Below are 7,387 nucleotides of genomic sequence, written 5' to 3' on the forward strand. Positions count from 1 at the left end.
GGTAAAACCACTTGTGAAGAAATAGGGAACCAATGACTAAGGCGTTGAAGTGTTTTTTACTAAAACATATTGCCAAGCATTAATGACTTTTGCATATTTTTTTCTTCTTTTTTTTTCGCTTAATAAACTCTATTCTATTCCACTACTTTTGGCCTGAATGACATGGTGGAGCAAACATCAGACACCCAAGTTGCTATGTAGCTTCACTTTTTGCATATGCCCACAAAGACAGTGATGCTAGAGTTCCTTCAGAAGTTTCCTCCCAAGGAATTTCGATTAAGACACCACGCTTCCTGAAGCGCAATACCCTGTCTAGTTCCAAGGGAATCAACTCTTATTCTTCTTTATACCACATTTCACATTTCATTTAAAATTGTGCATTTGTCTACCCATGCCAAATTAAAAAGAAGGTCTTAACTCCAAATCAAAAGTACAAGGAACCCATAGACTTACTTATGGTCCAACACCATAAAACAGGGGTCTCTTATTTTTCAAAAGAAAGTCCCATCTCAAGACACAGGCTTGTTTCTTTCTTCTCAACAGGGTTTTTATACGTTCAAAATGGGTACCTTAGTCAAAAATTTTATTTTCATACATCAAGCAACCGAATGGTATGATCATTAGCCAAAAGCCAAAGTAGGACTTCATCCTTAGCAAGCTCAAAAATAAAAAGAAAAACAAACAAAACAAAGTGAAAAAAAAAACAAAAACTGGTTTCCCTCCCCCACACTTAAGTCATGCAATGTCCTCAATGCATGGAAAGAATTAAAAGCAAAGACAATGCAAGGGGGTCATACCTGATTAAAAGTTAGTCATCAGTGTAAAGAGGTTCATGGAGATCCATGACCTCTTCACTACTAGTATTAGGAAACTCGAGGAATGGTTTCAAACGCTGACCATTAACCTTCGAAATTACCCCTGTTCCTGGATTCAAAATCTCCACAGCCCCATGGGGATATACATTATGAACAATAAATGGGTCATCCCATCGGGATCTAAGCTTACCAGGAAAAAGATGCAATCGAGAGTTGTACAATAAGACCTTATCACCAATTGTAAAAGATTTACGCAGAATGTGTTTATCATGGAAAGCTTTGGTCTTTTCCTTGTAAATTCTAGAACTTTCATAGGCTTCATTCCTAAGTTCCTCCAACTCAGATAGTTGGAGCCTACAATGAATTCCCGCATCAGACAAATCAAAGTTGAGCTTCTTGATGGCTCAAAAGGCCTTATGCTCCAACTCAACTGGTAAGTGATAAGTTTTCTCATACACCAAACGGTAGGGAGATTGACCAAGGTCGGTCTTGAATGTAGTTCGATGGGCCCACAAGGCATCAATGAGCCTAAGGGACCAATCCTTACGGTTGGGATTAACAGTTTTCTCTAAGATTTGTTTGATCTACCTATTAGACACCACCACTTGGCCACTAGTTTGGGGGCTATAAGGGGTAGATAACTTATGGGTGATCCCATACTTTCTCATTAGGGCCTCAAAAGGCCGATTACAAAAATGAGTACCCCTATCACTAATTATTGCACGTGGTGCACCAAAGCAGGAAAAAATGTTCTCTTTTAGAAACTAGACCACTACTTTGTGGTCATTAGTTTTACAAGGTATGGCCTCTATCCATTTAGAAACATAATCAACAATCAAAAGTATGTACAAATTGCCAAAGGAATTAGGGAATGGTCCCATAAAATCGATGCCCCATACATCAAAGATCTCAACTACCAAAATAGGGTTAAGGGGCATCATGTTCCTCTTATTGATACGACCAAAAGATTGGCAGGTGGGACAAGCCTTGCAAAAATCAAAAGTATCTCTAAAAAGAGTGGGCTAATAAAATCCGCATTGGAGAACCTTTGCGGTAGTCTTCTTAGGTCCAAAGTATCTGCCACATGCATGTTCATGGCAAAAAGAGAGAATAGAATGTTGCTTATGATCAAGAGCACGTCATCGAATAATCTGATCTGGACATATCTTAAACAAATAAGGATCATCCCAGAAAAAGTGCTTAACTTGGGAATGAAACCTATACTTATCTTGGGTGGACCAGTGATCCGGAGTCACACTTAAAACTAAGAAGTTGGCAATGTCAGCAAACCATGGTTCACTAGACACTGCAAATAACTGTTCATCTGGAAAGTTCTCATTGATTGGAGAATCGACAGTCAAGGAATTAGGAATCCAGTATAAATGGGTTGTAAGTAGGCTTTCAACTCCTTTTCTATCCCTAATTTCTAGATCAAACTCTTGTAAAAGTAAAACCCACCTAATGACATGGGCTTTGGCATCCTTCTTCTGAACTAAGTATCTAAGAGCAGAATGATCAATACACACCACCACATATGAACCAACTAAGTAAGATCGAAACTTTTCTAATACAAACATAACCACTAAAAATTCTTTTTCAGTGGTTGTATAATTGAGTTGTGCATCATTTAAGATCCTACTAGCATAATAAATGACAGTGGGCAACTTATTAATCGTTTGACCCAAAATCGGTCCTATGGAAAAATCCGAAGCATCACACATCAGTTCAAAAGGTTCAGTCCAAACAGGTGGTTGAATAATGGGTGCATTGGTCAACTCCTTCTTAAGTTGTTTGAAGGATTTTAGGCACTCTTTAGAAAACTCAAAAGTTTGATCTTTGGCAAGTAATGAAGTGAGAGGTAAGGCTAACTGACTAAAGTTCTTAATAAACCTTCTGTAGAAGCCCGCATCCCCTAGAAAAGATCGGACGTTCTTAACAGATTGAGGAGGTGGTAAATTATCAATTAAATCCACTTTGGCTCTATTTACCTTAATTCCCTCTTTGGATATTACATGGCCTAAAACAATACCAGATTTAACCATGAAATGGCATTTCTCCTAATTCAAAATCAAATTCTTAGATATGCACCTTTTCAAAACTAGAGAAAGAGGATGAAGACATTCAAAATAGGAATTCCCATGAATTGAAAAGTCATCCATAAATACTTCTAAGAATTTTTTGACCATGTCAGAAAATATACTCATCATGCATCGTTGGAACGTAGCAAGGGCATTGTAAAGCCCAAAGGGCATACACCTGTAAGCAAATGTTCCATATGGGCATGTAAAAATGGTCTTATGTTAGTCCTCTAAAGCAATTGGGATCTGATCAATGAATGATAATGGGAAGTGGTCCGTCCAGGTTGCCACATTAAGTTTCCTATAGTCTATGCACACTCTCCACCCAGATTGGACACGGGTTGGAATTAGTTCATTATTGGCATTAGGAACTACAGTCACACCAGGCTTCTTAAGCACTACGTGAACTGGGCTTACCCATTGGTTGTCAGAAATAGGATAAATTATTCCATGATCCAAGCACTTTAGGATCTCTTTCTTAATAGCTTCCATCATCATTGGGTTAGCTCTTCTTTGGAGTTCCGTGGATGGTTTGGAATCCTCCATAAGATGTATATGATGTTGCATAATAGAAGGACTTGTACCCTTGATATCAGCCATGGTCCAACCTAGGGGCTTCCTTATTATCTCTTAACACTTTAAGTAACTCCTTTTCCTGGCTAGAAGTCAAATTTGAATAAATTATTACAGGAAGAGTCTAGTCAAGCCCTAGGAAAGCATACCTCAAATTAGATGGCAACTCCTTAAGATCTAGCTTAGGGGGCTCAACTATGAAAGTTTGGGAATGGAATTGGAAAGGGGTCCTAAGGGCTCCATAGGTGTGTGAAGACTCAATACTTTAAAAAAGGAATTTTCACTATCATTATCCAACTCATCCATACACTCTTGGAATTCTGAATCAAAATTAATATCAAAGTTGGTAATTAAATCATCAGAAAAATCCAAAAAATCCTCAATCATATTAATCTCTTCTTCCATATGTGGTTGCTTGCCTATCCTAAATATGTTAAACTCAATAGTTTGATTACCAAAAGATAATCTTAGGAAACCATTCCGACAGTTGATTAATGCATTTATGGTAGCCAAGAATGGTCTTCCTAAAATTATTGGGATCTCATCCTTGGTTGAGAAGGGCTTGGTATATAACACAATGAAATCAACAGGAAAAATAAATTCCCCCACCTTTAGTAAGACATCCTCAACCATCCCTTTAGGAATTTTAACAGACCTATCTGCCAACTAAAGAGTAGTTCCAGTGGCTTTTAATTCTCCCAAGCCAAGTTGCTTGTATACATGGTAAGAAAAAAGATTCACACTTGTGCGAAGGTCAAGTAAGGCATGCTCAATGTAGGTGTTGCCTATGACACAAGATATGCTAGGGCTCCTTGGATCCTTATACTTAGCTGCTATAGGCTGAGTAATTATGAAACTAATGTTACCTGCCAAGAACGCCTTTTTGGGCACACTAGTGATACGTTTGTGAGTACACAAATCTTTCAGTACCTTTTCATAGGCGGGGATCTGGGATATAGCATCCAAAAGGGGGATGTTTACTTCTACCTTTTTGAAGACTTCTAAAATTTTATCCATGGAAGTAGTCTTCCTTTTGTTTACTAAGCGATTAGGAAATGGGACAGGATGAACATAAGGACTGTTAGGGATTTTCTTCTGTTCAGAAGAATCATTTTTGGTTTCCTCAACTAAATCATCTTTAGTTTCAGAAAAATCTTTAGGTTCATCAGACGAACCTGAAACAAGAGGCACACTTGTGTCCTCAACTGAAGGAGAGTTAACATGAGTAATAAATGATGAAGATTTAGGAACGCTCTGTTGGTACTCTCTACCACTCCTAAGGGCATAGACAACATTACATTGGTTAGAGAGCCCTTGTTGGGTCTGACCTTGTACTATATTCAGTGGTGCATTAGTTGATGTTTATGAACAAACAGGCTGCTAATGCCTAGGGTTAGGCTCTGGTTGACTAGGTAAAGTTTCTTTCTCCCTCTCACGCATAATTGAGACAACTTGAGTGAGTTCTCTCGTAAGTTTTGATGGCTTGTCATGAGGAGGGCCATATTTTTTCCAAGTCACTTATTCTACTTGCCTCTCTAGTGTTGGTAAACCCAGGAGGTTGCTGATAAGATGAAAGGAGAGGGGCCCTAGGAAAACTAGCCTGAGGTCCTACATTTGACCTAGGAAAAGTATTTTAAAAAAAAAGATTATTGTGCAAAGGGAGGCCTTTGGAGTCCAGGTTGACCTTGATTATGGAAATTGGAAGTCCCTGCTTGGTTGCCTTGATTCCAAGAGAAATTTAGGTGATTTCTCCATCCTGGATTGTAGGTATTACTATATGGATTATTCTGGTATAAGGCATTAACACTATCATTAGAAGTACCCCCAGAGGTGTTAGGGCATTCTTCTAGGAGATATCCAGGGGACTGGCACCAAGCACAAATCTTAACCAAATTAACTGATGATGGCTCTCTAGGAACAATAGCCTCAATTCTCTTGATTAGGCTATCCAAATGGGCTTCCTTAGCTACTATCCCATCCATAAAATATCCTTTTCCTCCTATGGTTCTTTCACTCTCTTGGGTTGATTCTCACTCACGGGTTTTGTTAGCTAAGTCAAGTAAGAATTCCCATGCCTTTCCTTCATCTCTAAAGGTTGTGAATCCCTCAGGGCACATAGACTCTATCATTTGTTTAGTTGGGTAATCAATACCTTCATAAATTATTTGACATAAATGCCATAGGTCTAGGCCATGGTGAGGGCATTCTTGGAGTAGATCCTTGAATCTCTCCATAAGTTTGGAAAATGACTCACTGGGCTATTGCCTAAACTGAAGGATATCACTTCTAAGCTTATTGGTCTTGTGAGTTGGAAAAAATTTCTTAAGGAAGACAACTGTGAACTATTCCCATGAGGTTATGAAATTTTTGGGTAACCCATACAACCACTTCTTAGCTTGGTCTTTCAATGCAAAAATGATAAACCTAAGCTTAACAACATCATCAGAAAGTTGTTGGATCTTAATTAGTACACATACCTCTTCAAATTCCCTTAGAAATAGGTATGCATCCTCAGAGGTCAACCCATGGAAGTGGGGCAACATAGTGATGTATTGAGATTTGAGTTCAAAATTATTGCCCTGGGCTTGTGGTAGAACTATGCTGGAAGGTTGGGCTGTTCTAGCAGGGTAGAACCTATCTTTCAAAGATTTAGGTGAAGGGTTTTGCTGTTGGTCTCCCATATGGAAGGGTTTTAAAGAGAGCAAAAGTATAGGGTGACTACTTGTTGGATCTCTTCTTTCTAACTGATTCTTAGTATTACGTACCCACCTAACAATCATGCAACAAAAAACTACCCACAACTAGAGTAAGACAAGCACAAAAGAATGGATAGCAAAACTTTTTTTTATGATTTTTTATGATTTTTTTATGATTTTTTATGATTTTTTTATGATTTTTTTGATTTTCTTGATTTTTTTAATTTTTTTGGCTTTTTGGAAGCTTACCGACAGGGATCCGGGGTTACTCAGGTCAATTCTTGAGGTACTGCTACATGGCAAAACCTATCTTTATCATACTGTGAAGCATGGTGACCTCCACCGATACAACTGTTATTGCAAGTTGTTCTTCTCAGGAATTCAATAAAAGAAAAGAAAAAACAAAACAAAGCAAACAAAGCACTCCGATTTACCAAAAGAAAGTAAAAAATAACATGGAACTGTCTCCCTGGCAACAGTGCCAAAAACTTGTTGGGATTTAAAATGTAACCGCAAGTGTATGGATCAGTGTAGCTACGGGTCGAACACAGGGAGAGCAGCCACTTTATTTTTTATTTCTTTTAATAATGCGAAAGTGAACCGATTAATGGTTGTGATCTAATTCTAATTACCATCCTAAACATATGTATCTAAAATAACGTCCTAACCATTCGTCATCTAAAAATTTAAAGACACAAGGCACGCAATTAAAATTAAATAAATAAATAACTAAAAGCAAACAACCCACAAAAAATAAATAAATAAAGGCAAAAAATTAAAGAAATAAATAAAGGCAAAAAATTGCTGAAATAAAAATAAAGTAAAAGAAAGAGGAGAAAGCTCGAGAAAGACTCACAAGTAGGTTTCTCTACTTAGCCTGAGGGATGCTTCATAATATGAGCTTCCCTACTTGAACAGAGAGTCACTCTTACAAGGGTTACTCTACTTGGCTTTAGGGAAAGGGAGACAATTAAAATAAAAAAAATAAATTGATGGTTCTATGGCTAGGAGGGGCAAAGCCAACACATACACTAGCCATAAACCTTGGGGGAAAAGGGATAGCAATAATGTAATGACTAAAATTAAAATCCTAAATTAAGAAAGAAAGGGTAGTCAGAAAAGGGAATGAGAGGGAGGAGAGAAGACTACTAAAGGAGCCTACTTACTTGAATCAATGCTTGAACTTGAAAGCTTGGGTGATTTGAGATACTACCAGTACTAAAAA

At 37.8% G+C, this 7,387-nt stretch overlaps 1 non-coding gene across 1 annotated transcript; it reads left to right on the plus strand.

Annotated features, from left to right (window-relative positions):
- The first annotated feature begins 5,653 nt into the window (after window positions 1–5,653).
- Window positions 5,654–5,760, plus strand: LOC122066152. The gene has a single exon (XR_006136257.1). It is a non-coding gene; the product is annotated as a small nucleolar RNA R71 (small nucleolar RNA).
- Window positions 5,761–7,387: the final 1,627 nt, after the last annotated feature.

Source organism: Macadamia integrifolia, unplaced genomic scaffold (assembly GCF_013358625.1).
Source record: "Macadamia integrifolia cultivar HAES 741 unplaced genomic scaffold, SCU_Mint_v3 scaffold2268, whole genome shotgun sequence".
Taxonomy (NCBI): Eukaryota; Viridiplantae; Streptophyta; class Magnoliopsida; order Proteales; family Proteaceae; genus Macadamia; species Macadamia integrifolia.